Source organism: Monomorium pharaonis, chromosome 1, assembly GCF_013373865.1.
Source record: "Monomorium pharaonis isolate MP-MQ-018 chromosome 1, ASM1337386v2, whole genome shotgun sequence".
NCBI lineage: Eukaryota > Metazoa > Arthropoda > Insecta > Hymenoptera > Formicidae > Monomorium > Monomorium pharaonis.
In genome coordinates this window covers 12,023,306-12,040,262 of record NC_050467.1, presented here as the reverse complement: position 1 = coordinate 12,040,262, position 16,957 = coordinate 12,023,306, and the positions used below count along the sequence as shown (strand labels likewise).

The window sequence follows — 16,957 nt, the reverse complement described above, 5'->3', positions numbered from 1 at the left end:
CTTGTTCGCGATATTTAAACAGTTTACGCGGGTTCACTCGCAATGAAGAGATTGGTCTCTTTGTCATGCCGCGACGTACGTCGTGGAGCGGCGATGCAACAGCTTTTAATCCGCCTTTTACAGTGTATCACTCGCCGGCTAACCGGTTCGCGACCACAAATGAGCAATTAGTGTCTTTCGAGTTTAATAGGCGAAAGCGCACTCAACATACACGCGAGATCTCACTAGACTTGCGATACTCGCGGAGACGACGGTCTTGCTTCTATAAGTTTTGAGCGCCGACTGACTAATGCTCCTGCTCGGTCCAGGACATTCCGCGTACACGAGCATCTCAGGGTATACGAATAAGACGAGATCACGCGGATGCCACGAGCGAGCGAGCTGTTTGTATCCTTGCTCGCGCGCGGCACCCGAAAACACTGTGATCGAGCGCTCTCGTGCGAACATTACTAAATAATATTACTGCCCTAATATTTTAAAAACATGAGTTACATACGTGTTTTAAATGTTATTAAACATAATTTTATAAATATTCTTGAAATATTAATTATTTAATACATAAAATTTAAATATTTAATAATTTGACAGACATAAATTAAAATATTTTTTATGTGTTTATAATACGAATTATATGTTATATAAATTATTAAATTTTTTTATTTTGTTTGTATATATAATTATATTCATCTGTTATATGCATATATTACCGTCTACTAATCCTGTGTTTGTCACATGTTTTGTGTTGCAATGTTTATGTAATTGTTACGTCTGGCGAGGTTAGGATTGCGTTATATTTTATTAATGTTATATTTTATTTTGTTTTTTTATTTATTCGCAGTGTCACGCGAGAATGCCATTTCATTAAAAATAAGATGAATTTGTGATTTAAAATAAACGTGTGTAAGTAAAATAGGAGATCGCGGATTAATCGACGGGCGATGTTGACGGTGCTTCACGCAGCGCTTAACACTTTTTTGGGGGATGCTGGAACGCCGAAAGAGCGTAGACTGGAGGGGAGCGGGAGACGTATACCTGCCACCATACACGGACGTGGAGGCGCTTGGTTGTAGCGGCACCGAAGTGTCCGCTCCGGTGCTGTCTAGAATGGCGGAACGCTTAGAAACGCGCCGGACTTCGCATCTGCGCTAAAGGCGCGAGGTCTTTGCAGGGGTAGTTGACGGGAAAGAGTGTACGCCAGGTAGCGCGCACCCCTTCCGCACCGTTAGCTATTTGCCTCCTCCGGGATAGGTCTTGACAGAACGAGAGAGATAGAAAGAGAACGCTATCTACCTGCGCGCTCCGAGAGAACGTTGACAAGCGATTGCTCAGGAGAGACGGGATTTTATTGCGCTTCTTGCAAGAACGCAGAGCAACGTTTTCCTTCCCTTCCCACACTGTCCACGAAAGGAGAGAGAGATATCGAAGCACCGCCGATCACTTTAACACACTGAAGTTTACAAAGAGAAAAAAAAAGAATAACTCGGCTTGAATATGATAATAGCACTACTTCACTTTAATTAAAAAAAACAAAAGAATATTTAATTAATGAGAACTCGCACTTTACAACACTAGATCTTATCGCTCGGAGCATTGAGTCGCAATCGGGTTTGCATGCATAGCGCACGTAGTGGTCGCTATTTCGGTTATGAAAGAAATTGTATTAATAAAGTAAGCGGGGAGTTGCCACTTTGAATCTCTCTTAGTAAATGAAAATATTTTAAGTCCGTGAACGAAACACGAAAATATTCTAAGTTTGAATTTCAAAAGTTGAAAGTATTCTAAGTTTGAACATCAAAAATTGAAAATATTCTAAGTTCGAATTATTACACGAGCGAGGCTCACAGCTTTACAGCGCGAGACAAGAAGGCAAAATTCCGATTTTTTTTCCGAAAATCCCGGCTTATATACCGGAAAGTGAGGGCATTTGGAGGTGAAGGGCTAGGAAGACGAGGCGATAAATCATCGATCGCCTGTCACCTAATTTGTTAATTAGTTAACTATTGCACTTGGTTTTACAATCGTTAACTGAGTTTTTGCAAGCGTGTTCACATTTTCCGTGGCGCGCAACTATCGCCCGCGTCTTTTAATTGCGCATTTCTAATCACAGTTTTTCATGCTGGGTTTCGCGGCCCGCATAAAATCACGTTTGGACGTGTGATTGCTATTTGTTTAACTCAATTTTTTATTGTTTCAAGCACCTAGGGGGTGGCTCTATTTTAGGGCATTGCGGTTACGGCCCTTGAAGAGCTGAGTACTTTAGCGGCGACGGCCCTTTGCTCCCTTTCGGCTAATTGCTTATTGTAATTAGTAAGACGTTGTTCGCCGATACCTATAGCCGTGGGAGAGTGCAGAGTTGTCGCCGAACTCGCGGGTGTCTGAGGGTTATTCGAATCGTGTTTGTTTCGTGATAACTCGCATGGTTTATTAACGACTTGAATTAATTGCTGACGCGCCGCCGGAGAGAGCTGTGCGTTTGCAGCGCGTGACGTAGCGATCCCTGACAGCGAGTTTGCCGACGTGCAGTTGCTATGACAACTCGTGCACAGAGCGACTATTCGTGACGTCTGGTGCAAAATTTTGCCAGAACGTAACATAATAATGTTACATTAATTTTATTATTAATTTAATGTTATAATAACATTTTGGCGGAAACAATTTCTATAAACATGTAAAAATATTTACTAAAAGTAAAAATTTGTAGAAGTTTTAACGTTTTATGTAAATATAAATTTTTTAAATAATTAAAAAATAACTACAAAATAATTTTATTAAATAAAAAATTTATTGCAAATAGCATTTTTTTAAATATACAATTTTATAAAAAAATGGTACAAAAAATTAAAAGTTTAAAAATTTTTAAGGTTTAAAATTTTATTAGTTAAATACTTATTCATATATAATACTAAAATTATTTATAAATAATTGTATTTAATGTACCGAAATTACATTAATTTATTTATTGTTTGATATAAATATTTTTTTATAGAAAAAAATAATCACGTTATTATTTTCTATTAATATTTTATAATTACATGATTTCAGCTTTATAGAAGAACAAAGTAAAAACAGATATTTTTAAGTTATTTTGTGTGTTATTTCACATATTTAAAAATTAGTAAAAAAACTAAATTTATATTTATTTATAAAAATATTATTTAATTGCACGTTTTATCTTTTTGACATCTATTAAACAGATTTATAACAAATATGTATTCATGAGCATTAGGTGTTCATGGATCATCACGAAGTATTAGGTAGCGTATGGTTTTTGAAGTAAAGCAACTTTGACGATGGTTCACAGTTGGATGGGTAACCGTTTTTTTAATCGCAGAAGTTGAGCAATGCCAAATGCGACTATAGTGCGACAACTGTGCTTGTTGAGAAACGTAAATTTAATTTTTTTCTTACGTTATAAATGTTATTTCAACATTTTTACAATGTTATTTTAACATTTATGTTATTTCAACATTTTTACAATGTTATTTTCGCAATGTTAAAAAAAAAAATGCAATATTATTTATAATGACATTGCAAAAATGTTATTTTAACATTATCGAAATTTCCAAATTGAAGCCAAAGTTTATTTATAATGACATTGTATACAACGTTAAAAACTACGTACTGGGAAATGTTACTATGTTAGTATGTAACGTTGCAGCAATGTTTCTGTGGTTAGTGGAAGAATATATATATTTTACATTACTTAATAATACAATGAAATGTGTGATTTGCATGTTTACAAATTCATGTGGTGCAGAGAATGCGTGGGCGAGGGAGGGGCTCCGCTTCTCTCCTTACACTCTCCCTCCCCGCATTTTTTTTTAACTCTAACCCAACCAATTTTAAGTCACTATTTAGCCACAATTTCAAATCTGAAATTGCAAACCCATGTAGTACAGTAAAAGCGTGGATGTCGTTTTGTTCTGTAAGCAGGGAGGGAGTGGATGGACCTCGCTTCACATAGAAAGTCAAAAACCCATTGGTACAGAAAACACGTATTAACTTTCCAGTATTAACTAATAAAATTAACTAATAAAACTCGAATTGTGTTAGATGACAGATTGTTGGAGTTCGAATTCTGGTTAGAATTCTAGTTTTCGCCAGTAGTGATTAACACAGCGGTAGAGATTTTAGAAGTCGACTCAACTGGCATTTATTTGATTCGTTACAATTTATAACAACGTTTCGATCTTGATTCTGGGCCCGGATAAAGTTTCGAAAAGCGCAAACCTTCGATCGCGCTGAAATTTTAACCAAAGCTCATTTTTGATTAGAAAAGAAAGTTCCTGAAAGAATTTTTGGCGACAAAACCTCGTTTGCCCCCCAGTTTTCTTCAAAGTTTTTACAGTTTTTACTAAATATCTTTGAAAATATTGATTTTAGAGAAAAAAGTTTGAAACAAAAAATGAAGCTCATAAATAGCTCTATAAAAAAAGTTATATACATTTTTTACGTAAACTTATTATTTTGGCCGTTATGACCCAAAATAATTCGGCGGGGGTCGAATTGACTCCGTCAAACATTTTTTTAAATTTTTGTTTCATTAAATATGCGAAAATTTTTTAATTTAAAGGTTATATATATATTTATTTAACGTAAACAAAAGTTTAATTGCAAATTTGAAAAAAAGTAATTTTTTTTACAGTTTAACATAAAACAGAAATATTTCTATAATCTCGTTTTGCGTGGAAATTCGCAAAGGATTGTGCAGAGAATGCGTGGGCGGGGGGGGGGGCTCCGCCCATGGAGCCCCTCCCCCTGCACCCCCACTCCGTATTTTTTTCTAACTCTAACCCACCAATTTTATGTCGTTATTTGGTTAATGTGAAAACATTGGAAACGAACAGCGTGGAAAGTCGCAAATCTATGTGGTACTGTATAAGCGTGGATGTCGTTTATTTACATAAAACACTGACATCATGTATCGTATTTATGAAACGTAAAGTAAACGACGTCCACCCTTGTATAGTACCACATAGGTTTGCGACTTTCCACGCTGTGCGAATTTATGTGGCGACGTCGAGTACAACTTTTAAAGCAAGATCTTTTTAATCAATTGTGATAGATAAAAAAAAAGTGTTATTCATGTAGTTAATAAATTAATAAATAAAAAACTATTAAAAAATTAAATAATTGTAAAATATTAGATTTTGTGTTATATGTTAAACTATAGTAATATTTATGTTTTATTTTAAATTATAGAAATATTTGTTTTATGTTAAATTACATTTTTTTCAAATTTGCAATTAAACTTTTGTTTACGTTAAATAAATATATATAATCTTTAAATTAAAAAATTTTTGCTTATTTAGTAAAATAGAAATTATAATATTTATAAAAATGTTTGACGAGGTCAATTTGACCCCCGTTATTTTGGGTCATAACAGCCAAAATAATAAGTTGACGTAAAAAATGTATATAATCTTTTTTGTAGAGCTTTTTATGAGCTTTATTTTTTGTTTCAAACTTTTTTTCTCTAAAATCAATATTTTCGGAGTTATTTAGTAAGAACTGTAAAAACTTTGAAGGGGGCTGGGGGGCAAATGAGGCTTTGTCGCCAAAAATCCTTTCAGGGACTTTCTTCTCTAATCAATGGTAACCTTTGGTTAAAATTTCAGCGCGATCGGAGGTTTGCGCTTTTCGGAACTGTACCCCTGGGCTCTTAACAAATGATAATTATGAAGACTTATAAATCAGTAACGCACACTTAAAACTAAAAGAAAAGAACGAATATAGTTAATCTTCCCAAGACAAAAACAAAATTTTTTATGCCGTAATTTTATAATTTATTATCCGAGTAGACTTACATATCCGACCTCGTTACAATTGAATGGGAATTAGTCATCAATTTTGATAAAAAAGATAGCAAAACTAGGAATACATTGTGACTGACTAACAGTAATTGTGAGACTGGAGTGAGATACACGTTTAAAGTATATGGAGATATGAAATAGATAAATAAAAACATATTATGTCTCCTTGATAACTCTATTGTATATATGGCCAGATTAAGCTTAATGTTTTTGGAGATTTCCGTCCACCTTTTCCTAATAGCATTGAAAACGAGTTCTTTGGGAATATTGGTGAAGAGTGATTCGACGTCCAGCGAAACTAGCTCATTATAATTAATTGTCACATTCCCTAATAGCAAAATGCTAGCAGATTGCTAGCAGCTTGGCAGCAAATTCAATCAGATACCCATTGCAGATCCATAGCATTCTGTGTCCGCATTAAGCTCAGGATTTGTCGACAAAGTCTGCTGGCATGGCATGCCAGCAGATTGATTGCAGAAACCGAGCAGGATTTGCTGACATAACCCTGACGACAGATTGGCAGCAGAAATCAAACAAAGCCTGCTAACATGCTATGCCAGCAAATTGGTAGCAGAAACCGAGCAGGGTCTGCTGACATAACCTGACAGTAGATTAACAGCAGAAATCAAGCAGATCTAAAAGATTTCTTAAATCGGATATCTTTAAAATGCAACTAAAGATAAAAAAATAAAATAATTTTATTTTTTTAAATTATTTTTATTAACAGTACATACTAAATTTAGGACAAATTTTTATTAATTAATTAAATTTAAATTATAGTTTTATTTTATTCTTACTTGCCGCTGGTAGGTTTTGAACCCGGGACCTTAGGATGACGAACCTTGTACTCTATCTGCTACGCCAATTTGACTCATCGGTATGAGTATTTGTTATTGTCTACATATACCAATGTTATAAACTGACACAATTATATTATTTTTTATAAAAGCAATTAAATTTTGCAAAACATATTAAAAATAAATAGCATTAATTTATTTACTTATTAATTTCATTGTTAAATTTATCTTTTTCCATAATAATTTTATGGAAATTGCGATCTATTTAGCATTAATACTTTGAAGCGTTCAAATGGTTAATTAGATGGTTAACTATATAGATCATATATTCTAAGAAAAATTGAATAGTACATCTATTATCCTGTTTTTGTTCAGTACATGATGAATTTAGATTTTGTGCATTTTTTTGTGCGCAGTAATTGTAAACAAACTGTAATTTTTGAAAACATTATCTTTATAATTTTTTTAAATATCAAATGGATTTCTTATTCAGGATGTTATAATGTTGTCTGATTTCTGCTACGACGCGCATGGACGGCTCAAAAATCGGACAGCATTGTGTGATATCTTTTATGAGACATTAAGCTGATGTCATAAGGATAACATTTTTAAGAAACTTAAATGAAACTCTTCAATAAGATATCTCAAAGACCTCTCTTAGATATCTCTGATAAATGTTACCATTTTGACATCATTTCCAAGATATCTAAATGTTTTCTTTAAAAAGTTCTCTTAAAGTTTTCGGACAAGCGTATTGTCTGGGCTTTTTTAATTTATCTGAAATTTTTTTATCTGTATTATTTTCTATTGGTTGCCGGTATTATACATAACTTTAAACTTATGTATAATACAAGTAACTAATAGGAAATAATATAGATAAAAGAACTTCAGATAAATTAAAAAAATATAGCTGCCTAATACTTTTGGCCAAGCCTGTATACATACATATATTTTTATATAATTAGGGATTGTAAGGAAATAAAATTATTATAATTGTCAATACATTTTTAATAAGAGTTTAGGCATCATTTCTGTTATTTCAAATTTACCGTTATCGCGCGGTAGCCCAATACAATAAAGTACTTAATCTTTCAATACAATGTATATCGGCGAGAGAACAATTAAACTCTTATTAAAAATGTATTGACAATTAATAATAATTTTATTTCCTTACGATCCCTAATATATTAGAAATATATGTATGTATATAGGATTGGCCAAAAATATTAGACAATGATATAATTTAATTTCTCAATAATTTCTACTGCCACAACTTTTTTTCTTACGTTTTTTTCTATAGAAACATATTAATGCAAGTTTTAAATTGGCATTTAAATGGCAATTAAGATTATAAAGTAACGGACATAGTGTTCGATTTTTGCTGCCGATCTGCCTACAGGTTATGTCAACAGGCTCTGCTCGATTTCTGCTGCCAATCTGCTGTCAGTTATATCAGCAGGTTTTGCTCGATTTCTGCTGCCAATCTGTTGTCAAATTATGTTAGCAAGCTCTGCTTGATTTCTGACAGCAATTTGCCGACATCGTTGGATATTACAGACTCTGTATAAAATTTGTTGCCATTCTGTCGTCAAAAATTGATAGCATGCTCTGCTCAAAATCTGTTCCTGCAGGCTTGGCTATCTGGGTTACTAATAGTTTCAACAAGTAACCAACTATCTTGTATGTTTGATTCTGATCTTTTTATAGATTGTTGTAGTATTTTTTTTTTTTTGTATTTCATGTAAGAATCTGGCCAAATTGTATGCATGACTGCCGACCGAGGACACGATAATTTTGAGTGGAAAACCAGCTTTATGAATTTTTACGGCAAACCGTAGCAGCGGGGAAGATTGCCATTAATAACATTGAGAGATTTGAACGTCGATGACATCATTGTCGCGCTACGATCTGATAAAGGTGTTAACTTTCGAAGTGATCTGGTTTATGGGATCCTTTTTTAGTTTTAGATACGTTGTTTCATCATTGAGAAAAGTATTCATTTTGTTGATATACTCCTTTTTTTGAGTCCTTGACTTAATTAATCGAGTCATTAACAAGCGGCGAAAAACGCTAAAATATCGAAACACTAATTCTGACAATTCGGAAGTGAATAAAAAGATAAATCTTAATAAATGTCTAATTCTACCGCATGTTAAAGGCAGTAGTGAAAGTGTCAGCCATTATTTGGAGAGAAAATTTGGTTTGAGTACGATTTTCCGTGTCCCCCCAAAATTAAATTCTGTTATCAAAAGGGGCAAAGACAAAATTAATCCTTTGAACAATGTAAATGTAGTCTACCAAGTCAGCTGTAATGATTGTCCTGCGACATATATTGGACAAATGACAGTTACAAACACGTATCAAGGAGCATACGAATAATATTAGCTCTCTGACCGCACATTATCAAAAAGTTACGTTCACCGCACATATGGGTGTACGAAATGGATGTACGACGGGAAACTTTGACAATTTGTATTTCGGGCAAAAATCGACGAATTTTAATCCATTTTTTTTATTCCTAAGGAAAATTTCTCAGAATTGTGATAAAATAGGTTAGAAAGTCGTATGTATAAAGTGGAAAGAGATATATTCGATAGACAGGCAATAAATCAAAAAATTTTGCATAAAAATTTGTTTTTTTTTCAAACGGCTGCATTTTGTAGAAAAAAAAAGAAAAAATACTTTAAAATATGATAATTGGAAAGCTGAAGAGTTATATTTTAAGAATCAATTATCAATGTTTTTATTTGTATCAAAAAGTATTTTTTTTTTTTTAAGATATGAATATTCATTATTTTTCGATCTAATGGTTAATACCGTGAAATCAAAATCATCAAAATATTTGTGAAGTAAACGACAACAATTATTGTTTTCATGATTATTTATTGTTTATATAACTCAAATATAAAGAAATAAAAGTTCAACTATCCACTTTTTCGTGTATTTACTTCTCTGGAAACATACACAGAAAAAAAGAATATTCTTGTTAAATCAAAAAATTTACTTAAATAAAGATTTATTTCAAAATTTTATATAGTTTAACTAAGAAAATAATATTCTTGTTATTTAAAAATAATTTTCTTGAATGGAAAAGAAAAAATATTGGATAGAAAATACACGTTTAAATCGAAGATTATAATTTTCTTAGAATAAAATTATCAAAACAATTATATCATATTTATAAAATAATACTCATAGTTTTGAAATAAAACTATAATATTTTGAAATTTAAGATTTTCAAATTTTTCTAAGAAAATTATATATTGTTGCTTATATATGAAACAAGAATTGCGTTAATTTGAATACATAAGTTTCAATTTGAGAGTAATTTTTTTTTCGTGTACAAAAATTAATTTGTAATACGAAAATACATTTTATTAATGTTTTTTTACTTGGTTTATTAAAAAAAGGTAATTTATAGTTGAATGCAATCACTGTTACTTACATTTCAAATTTCTGCTCTGCAAAATTTTGTAACGTTCGCCGCACACTGGATGTATCACACCCAGAATCGAACTTTTGTTCACGCTGCTGCAGGCACTAAGCGATAATGACCGGATGAAGCACGCATAAGATAAAAGGGACACTTAACTTTTTTTCCCCGATGTTTCATCTCCTCACTACTGCTCGTTATAAAATAGCATACGTTTGAAAATCGGCCTGGGTGGCTAACCCAGTGTGCGGTTAGAGGGTTAGGAAACATGAGTTTTTACACAGTGGTTAGCATACACCGGTTATCGCATAATCATGATTTTTGTTGGACTAATCCACGCATTCTACATAAAAAACAACGCATCCGCAAAAGGGAAATGGCAGAAATGTTCTTTATAAAAAAGAACGATAAAATTATTAATTTAAAAAAAGATACTGACAACCTAAACCATATATACAATAGAGTCATCAAGAAGACATAATATGTTTTTGTTTATCTATTTTATATCTCCATATACTTTGAACGTGTATCTCACTCCAGTCTCACAATTACTGTTAGTCAGTCACAATGTATTCCAAGTTTTGCTGTCCTTTTTATCAAAATTGGTGACTAATTCCCTTTCAATTGTAACGAGGTCGGATATGTAAGTTTACTCGGATAATGACGTTAATAAATTACAAGATTACGGCATAGAAAGAAGTTTTGTTTTTGTTTTGGGAAGATTAACTTTATTTGTTTTTTTAGTTTTAAGTATGCGTTACTGATTTATAAGTCTTTATAATTGCCACATGATAAGGGCCCAAAGCCAGAGTCGAAATTTTTTGTTGTGATAAATGTAACGAATCGAATAAATGTCTGTTGAGTCGACTTCTAAAATCTCTATCGCTGTGTTAGATGAGTTATATGAACATTTAACGTCGTTTTTCTCAAAAACTATTGTCTTTTTCGCAAAAGTTAATAAGACATAAAATGTGTATTTTGATACGTAAAATACGTAAGTATACACAGGTTAAAAAAAATCGGAGGTATGGGCTTTTCGGAAGTGCAAAATTAAAGAAACGAAGAAGTTGAGTCATAAAACAATTATATCACAGATTAACATATCAACAGATTACGAAAAGATTATTATAATCAGAAAGTATAAAAATTTATCAATAAAAATGGTTGTAGAGTACATAACTTTCTTGTTTCTACATGTAAATAGTCTAAGTCCATAGTTAAAATTGTGGTAACTTCGTTGTTAATTTAGTAAAATATAAGTTACAAAGTGATGTCAAATTTGTTATTCGAGAAAAAAGTAAAAAACTAAGTAAAAAGTGAATGCAGACGAGAATAAAGATTATTGAGTTATTTACTCACTACGGATGCAAGAGATGAAATATTTAATTTTAGTTTATGTTTTATGTGTGTATCGATTGATCCACAATGCTCCAGAGTTAAATTGAATCTGACTGTAAAATTCGATCTGACTACCTAACATTGTTTTTAAGTGTTACTTATACTTTCTCCTAATTGTGTGTTTTTCTCTTTTAATTGTTATTGTGAACATGAAGTCTAAGATAGCAAAATAAAATTTATTTAGCAGTTCAGTATCTTTGTTTAAATTGAGACCGTACGACTGCTTTTTTATGTGCAACATTTCTGCGATCAATCTTTTATAATAATTCGGTTCAAATTCTAAAATCTTTGAGTTATCTCAGTCAAAGGTGTGATTAAATTTTAACATATGATTGGAGATAATCGAAAGTTTTGAAACATTTATTTTTATATTATTTTTATATTATTTTTTGTTCTTTTAATCTAGTTTTAAGTTCTGTTTACTCAACGTACGAGGCATCACAATTTTTACAAAATATTTTGTATACAACGTTACTTTGATTTTGTTCGACTTGATCTTTGTGCACTATAATGAATCTATTGAGATTATTAAAAATCCTACGATAAATTTATCTCTATTTATTGCCGCTGCTATTGTTTCAAACTTATTCTTGATGTAAGGAATTATGAATTTTTTGCCCTTTGTCCTCAGTTTTTTCATTTATATTAAGCGAGAGGTTTATATTGGAATTCAATTTGGTGTTGAATACTTTCTTGAGTCTTGCATTGATTTTGTTAAAAATTATTTTGGGAGGATAACCGTTGTTCAATAAGAGGTTTATAACAATTTTGTTTTGTTTTTTTGTTGGAATTTAGGATGTGACAGCAAAACTGCTTTGTCAACAAGCTCGTAAATTATGCCGATCTTATGGCCGGTCGGGTGATTGGAGAAATACGAAAGATATCTGCCCGAGAATGTGTTTTTGTGGTACTAGTCTAGCAACAAAGTGTTATTCAAAATATGTAGTGATAGATTTAAAAAGTTGAGACAACGGTTATTCTGAAGTGAATTGCAATCTTTCATGGTAATTATTGAATGTCTGTTCGCGCACTGCCGAGTGACAGGGCCGAACTTCGATATTTGAATGCGTTCCGACAGAGCGAGAGAAATCCGCACTGGAGCGTGAAGGTGAAGTGCATAGAAATTTGAGTTGGCAGGCGAAGTAATGGAAGTGGATTGAAAAAGTTGTCGAAAGAAATTTTCTCTGGCTCGGAATTTAGAATCAAACGTTTATTTAGTTCTTTGCTTCCGCGAATCGTCGAATTTCCTCCTCTTAATGCTCTCACGACTCTTCACGCACTACACGAGTTTTCGCAATGAATTGACCTCACCGACTTATGGGATGTATCTAGTGGATTTTGCCAGGATTACCTTTGACTCCGTATCCGAAGTTCAGTGTGGGGTGCCAACGAGAAGCTCTCATTGATGCGGACGGAGTTTATTCCGATAACATGGAGTCGATCACACGGCACGCGAGGTACACGAAGTAATCGACGAGGAGCGAATAGAATAATACAAGCAATTGACTCAATAATACAATCTGAATTTATTGCAAACTTAAACAGTGTTTAATATATTATTATTAATCTGGTCAGTATGACGTACTAGAACAATATCATCGACATATCATGCATAAAAAGGCAGAAATCTAACTTTAGGCTGTTTAATGCATACGATTCTAAATCTTGTATATATTACAGTATATTTGGTATATCTGGAATTGTTGGAGTGCTACAATGTTCTTCTAAATAATAAAATTACTGTCAGAAATATGTGAAATAAATAATTTTTTAAAATTAACATACATCGTAAAACTGTCACTTCTAGTAAAGAAATTTGTCTATATTGTAGTTTTTTTAAAATAAATTTGTCAAAATAATATGAGTCTTATCAAAAGTTTTAAATAATTTAATTTTAAAAAAATTTGTTGGAAAAATTATATTTACATAAGAACGAATGAGATTTTACTGGAGCAACTAGTAGCAAAATCTGTTTTGTATAATGTCCAATTTTATATAACTCAAAATATATACAGACAAATAAAGAGTTAAATTACAAGAAAATACTCAGGTGTACATACTGTTGTGCAATACTTACACCGAGGGTAGCGCGAGCGATAAGGGTGTCGAGTGACACTTCGCGCGATGACACTGTCCAACCTTTACACCAGACGTCGCACCGGGCAATGTACTTGATTGCCACCCGATTGCTACCCGAAATCTTTTGATTTCCGATGAAATACACGTAGCAAGCAATTGCTGGTTAAGTAAGTGCATGGCCAAAAATCCATGACCGCGGGAGAAACCCCCTAGTAACAGGCCAAAAAGCGGCGTACGTAAATGCCGCGAAAAGAGAACGAGCGGGCTCATTACAAATCAATCAAGCGACGAATGTCGCTCAGTATAACACTTTGTTATATCTAATATTACGGGTTTATAATTAACTGTAACTACGTTGGAACTAAATATATCTTTTTATAATTACTCTCGGCATTATTCCTTTAACACCTGATCCCGAGGAGTCAACGGCAGCGATCCCGTACCGTGTCTCGGGACCAGGGGCACAATACATTTGGGTGATAATACGTTTAAGTTTAAAAGAAATAAATATTCTGCTGATCGGAGTAATGAATTTTAAAGAAAAAGTAACAAACGATTTTTATGAAATATAATTTTTATAGTAATTTAATTTTTTCATATTTTTCTCACAAAAAGTCTCTGCATTATCTTCTTTGAAGTAATTTTGTTGAACTCGACTTGGGAGATTATGATAGTTTGAAAATTGGCTAAATACATTATAAAAAAATTTAGATTACTTTTTATAATACACTTATTTTTAATTGAAGATAATAGACGAGAAAAATCACACAAAATTCAAGAAAAATACTCCAAATAATTACAAACAATAGACTGGTATCCCTTTCGTAGCCCAAGGCTCGAAACTGCTTCTCTCTGCTAGTACCATACTGTTGCTTGGCGTCTGGAATTTTGGGCTAAGAGTGGAAGAAGATAATACTAAATGGCGTACCAAGTATCATTTTAAAAAATTTTTGATTATTGAATTTATTTGGGGTTGACAGATCCCACAGTACCAGATAAGAATTAAAAAGTTTATTAAGGTAAAGGAATATACAAATTACACACAATACCTATAATATTTTATAATTTTAATTAATTCATTTTTTATCAATGAAATTAGAATGATACATTATTGCTAATCTAGTATAAATAACATACAAATAATGGAGCTACCCCTCCTCTTCTATCTCTTATCTTTATCTTTTCTTTCTCTATTTTTTTCCACCTCTTCCACTTCCACTTCCTTTTCCATCTCCTTTTCTACTTCCTCTATCTCTACCTCTTCCACTACCTCCATCTCTTCTATCATCACCACATCTTCCTTTTTCATATTCTATCCCCTCTTCTTTTTTCTTTTCCCCCTTTGTGATATTTGTACATTAAGTACGTTATTGCATATATATTACTTTACTTATACTTTAGTATCTTTTTTCCTGTTGTCTTGAAAGCAATATTAAATAAAATAAAATAGTAAAATATACTATTGCATACAGAAAACAAGCAGTAGCAACATGGGTAACAGTATAGATACAGGTTAGATAGCAAGCATTTATACAGGTGCACGTGTTGCCTTCCGACTACAAAACTTCTTACAATGATGTAAATCCCATACATTAAAATGCTGTTCAAACGAGATATACAAGATATTAAGCTAAACAAGAAACACAAAAGCTAAGCATTTGTATTTTAGTATATTTTGTCCTTTATTATTCCTCTAAACATATGTATTACGAAATAATTATTTTTCATATTTCTACAGTCATCATTTTACATAGATTATGATAGTGGCACCCGGACACATATTTCGGCCCAGGGTACCCCTACGATGGGGCGGGTGCGGGAGGCAGGGCCGAAGACCCTCCTTGCATCCGCCTGTGTGTGTGTCCACGCAAAACAAAATCCTTATAAACACCGGTTTTTTAACCTTAATATATTATCACGCTACTTGCTAAGAAATTGATTTAATATGCAGCGGTTTTGTTAATATTAACAGTAGAAAACTGAAATTATTATACAATATTATAATACAATACTAATGTGACATGAAGGCATAACAAAGTGGTTGTGAAAAAATTATTTTTACTTTTTCTATATTTTTAATTTCTGCGGTGTAAATATCGTAGTTATTCTATATATGAAAATATAAAGCGTGTATCAGCGTGATTATTGGTGCACAGTAACCAGGGACATACAATTTATATTTTGTGCATAATCATATAATTTGTAAAAATTTAAAACAAACTTCGCTATCTTAAGATATTGTGGCATCAATTAAATCTGATTTTTGAGCGCATCGTCGTGCCCCTGTCTTTGGACACGGTACGGGAATGCTGCCGTTGACTTGGAATCATGTTTCGTAAAGATAACGCCGAGAATTATAGTAAAAAGCTGTATTTGGTTCTTACTTAGTACAATTTCTAATTATTAATTATTGAAATGGTCTTGATGAGTATTGTTATTCGTTACGATTAATCATTAATTAGATAGATAGATAGATATTTATTATACTGCGTCCTCTCAGGGTTTGCAGTCTCATCCAATAATACATGTCATATTTTCTCAATTATCATATAAAAGTTATATTACATCTCATATGTCACAGCCCCACCTACACGTCCTGGCCATTTTGCGACCTCTACATTTTTACTCTCCCTCCCCTTCTCGGTCCTCTAAAACCCCAATATTCCCCTCCCGCTACTCTTTCACCCTGTTCGCTCTCTCTCCTTCTCTTCTCTCTCTTCACTCTTCTTCCACTCATTCTTTGTCCTCTTCGTCCATTTCCTTCTTCCTTTCTCTTTTTCCCCGTCTCTTGTCTCTTCTCTTGCTTCCTCCTTCTCTCCTCGTTCTCCATCCTTCTTGTCCTCCTTCCGACCTCCGTCTCTTTGTCATCTTTTCTTCTTTTCCTCGTCTCCTCGCTCCATCTCTTCTCCTTGTACTCCTCTTCCTCCTCACTCTCCTGCTCTCTTCATTCTCTCTTTCTTTTCACTTGCTCTTTGACTTAACCTCTCCTCCTCTTTATCCTTATCTCTTTCCTCTTCTCATCTTCTCCATATTCTCAGCATCTCCTCCACCCTTCTTTTAATCTCCCTCAGCTCCTTCACTATCTCATCCATGCCTTCTAATTCCTTCCTCATATGATCAAAACACTCTTAACTTCGCTTTTCCTTTCTTCTTCTACTCAGTTTTCTCGTCTGATGTGGACCACGCGTCTCGTGAATCTAGGCGTTCCCAAAACTCGCTACCACTTTCCTTTTTCCTGCTGCCATCTGCCTGCTTCCGTCGCCCAATCTTCATCCTCCAGCCTACACTTCTACCCAATCCTGTTCCTCCGCTGTGCTTCTTACTTCCATTTTGGCAATCCTCTTCATATCTCGATTCTTCCGCCAATCACGACCTCTCTCTTCGTAAATCGATGGGTCGAACCTGTCGATCATCACGTTCTCCCCCGTTACTCGCCG

At 33.2% G+C, this 16,957-nt stretch overlaps 1 protein-coding gene and 1 long non-coding RNA gene across 5 annotated transcripts in view; both read left to right on the top strand.

Moving 5' to 3' along the window:
- LOC105833360 (WD and tetratricopeptide repeats protein 1) overlaps positions 1–16,957 on the top strand; it is a 213,377-nt gene that overhangs the window by 33,964 nt on the left and 162,456 nt on the right. The gene's annotated exons all lie outside the window — the stretch shown is intronic.
- LOC118648369 lies at positions 3,900–5,986 on the top strand. The gene is made up of 2 exons (XR_004965262.1): positions 3,900–4,212; positions 5,630–5,986. It is a non-coding gene; the product is annotated as an uncharacterized LOC118648369 (long non-coding RNA).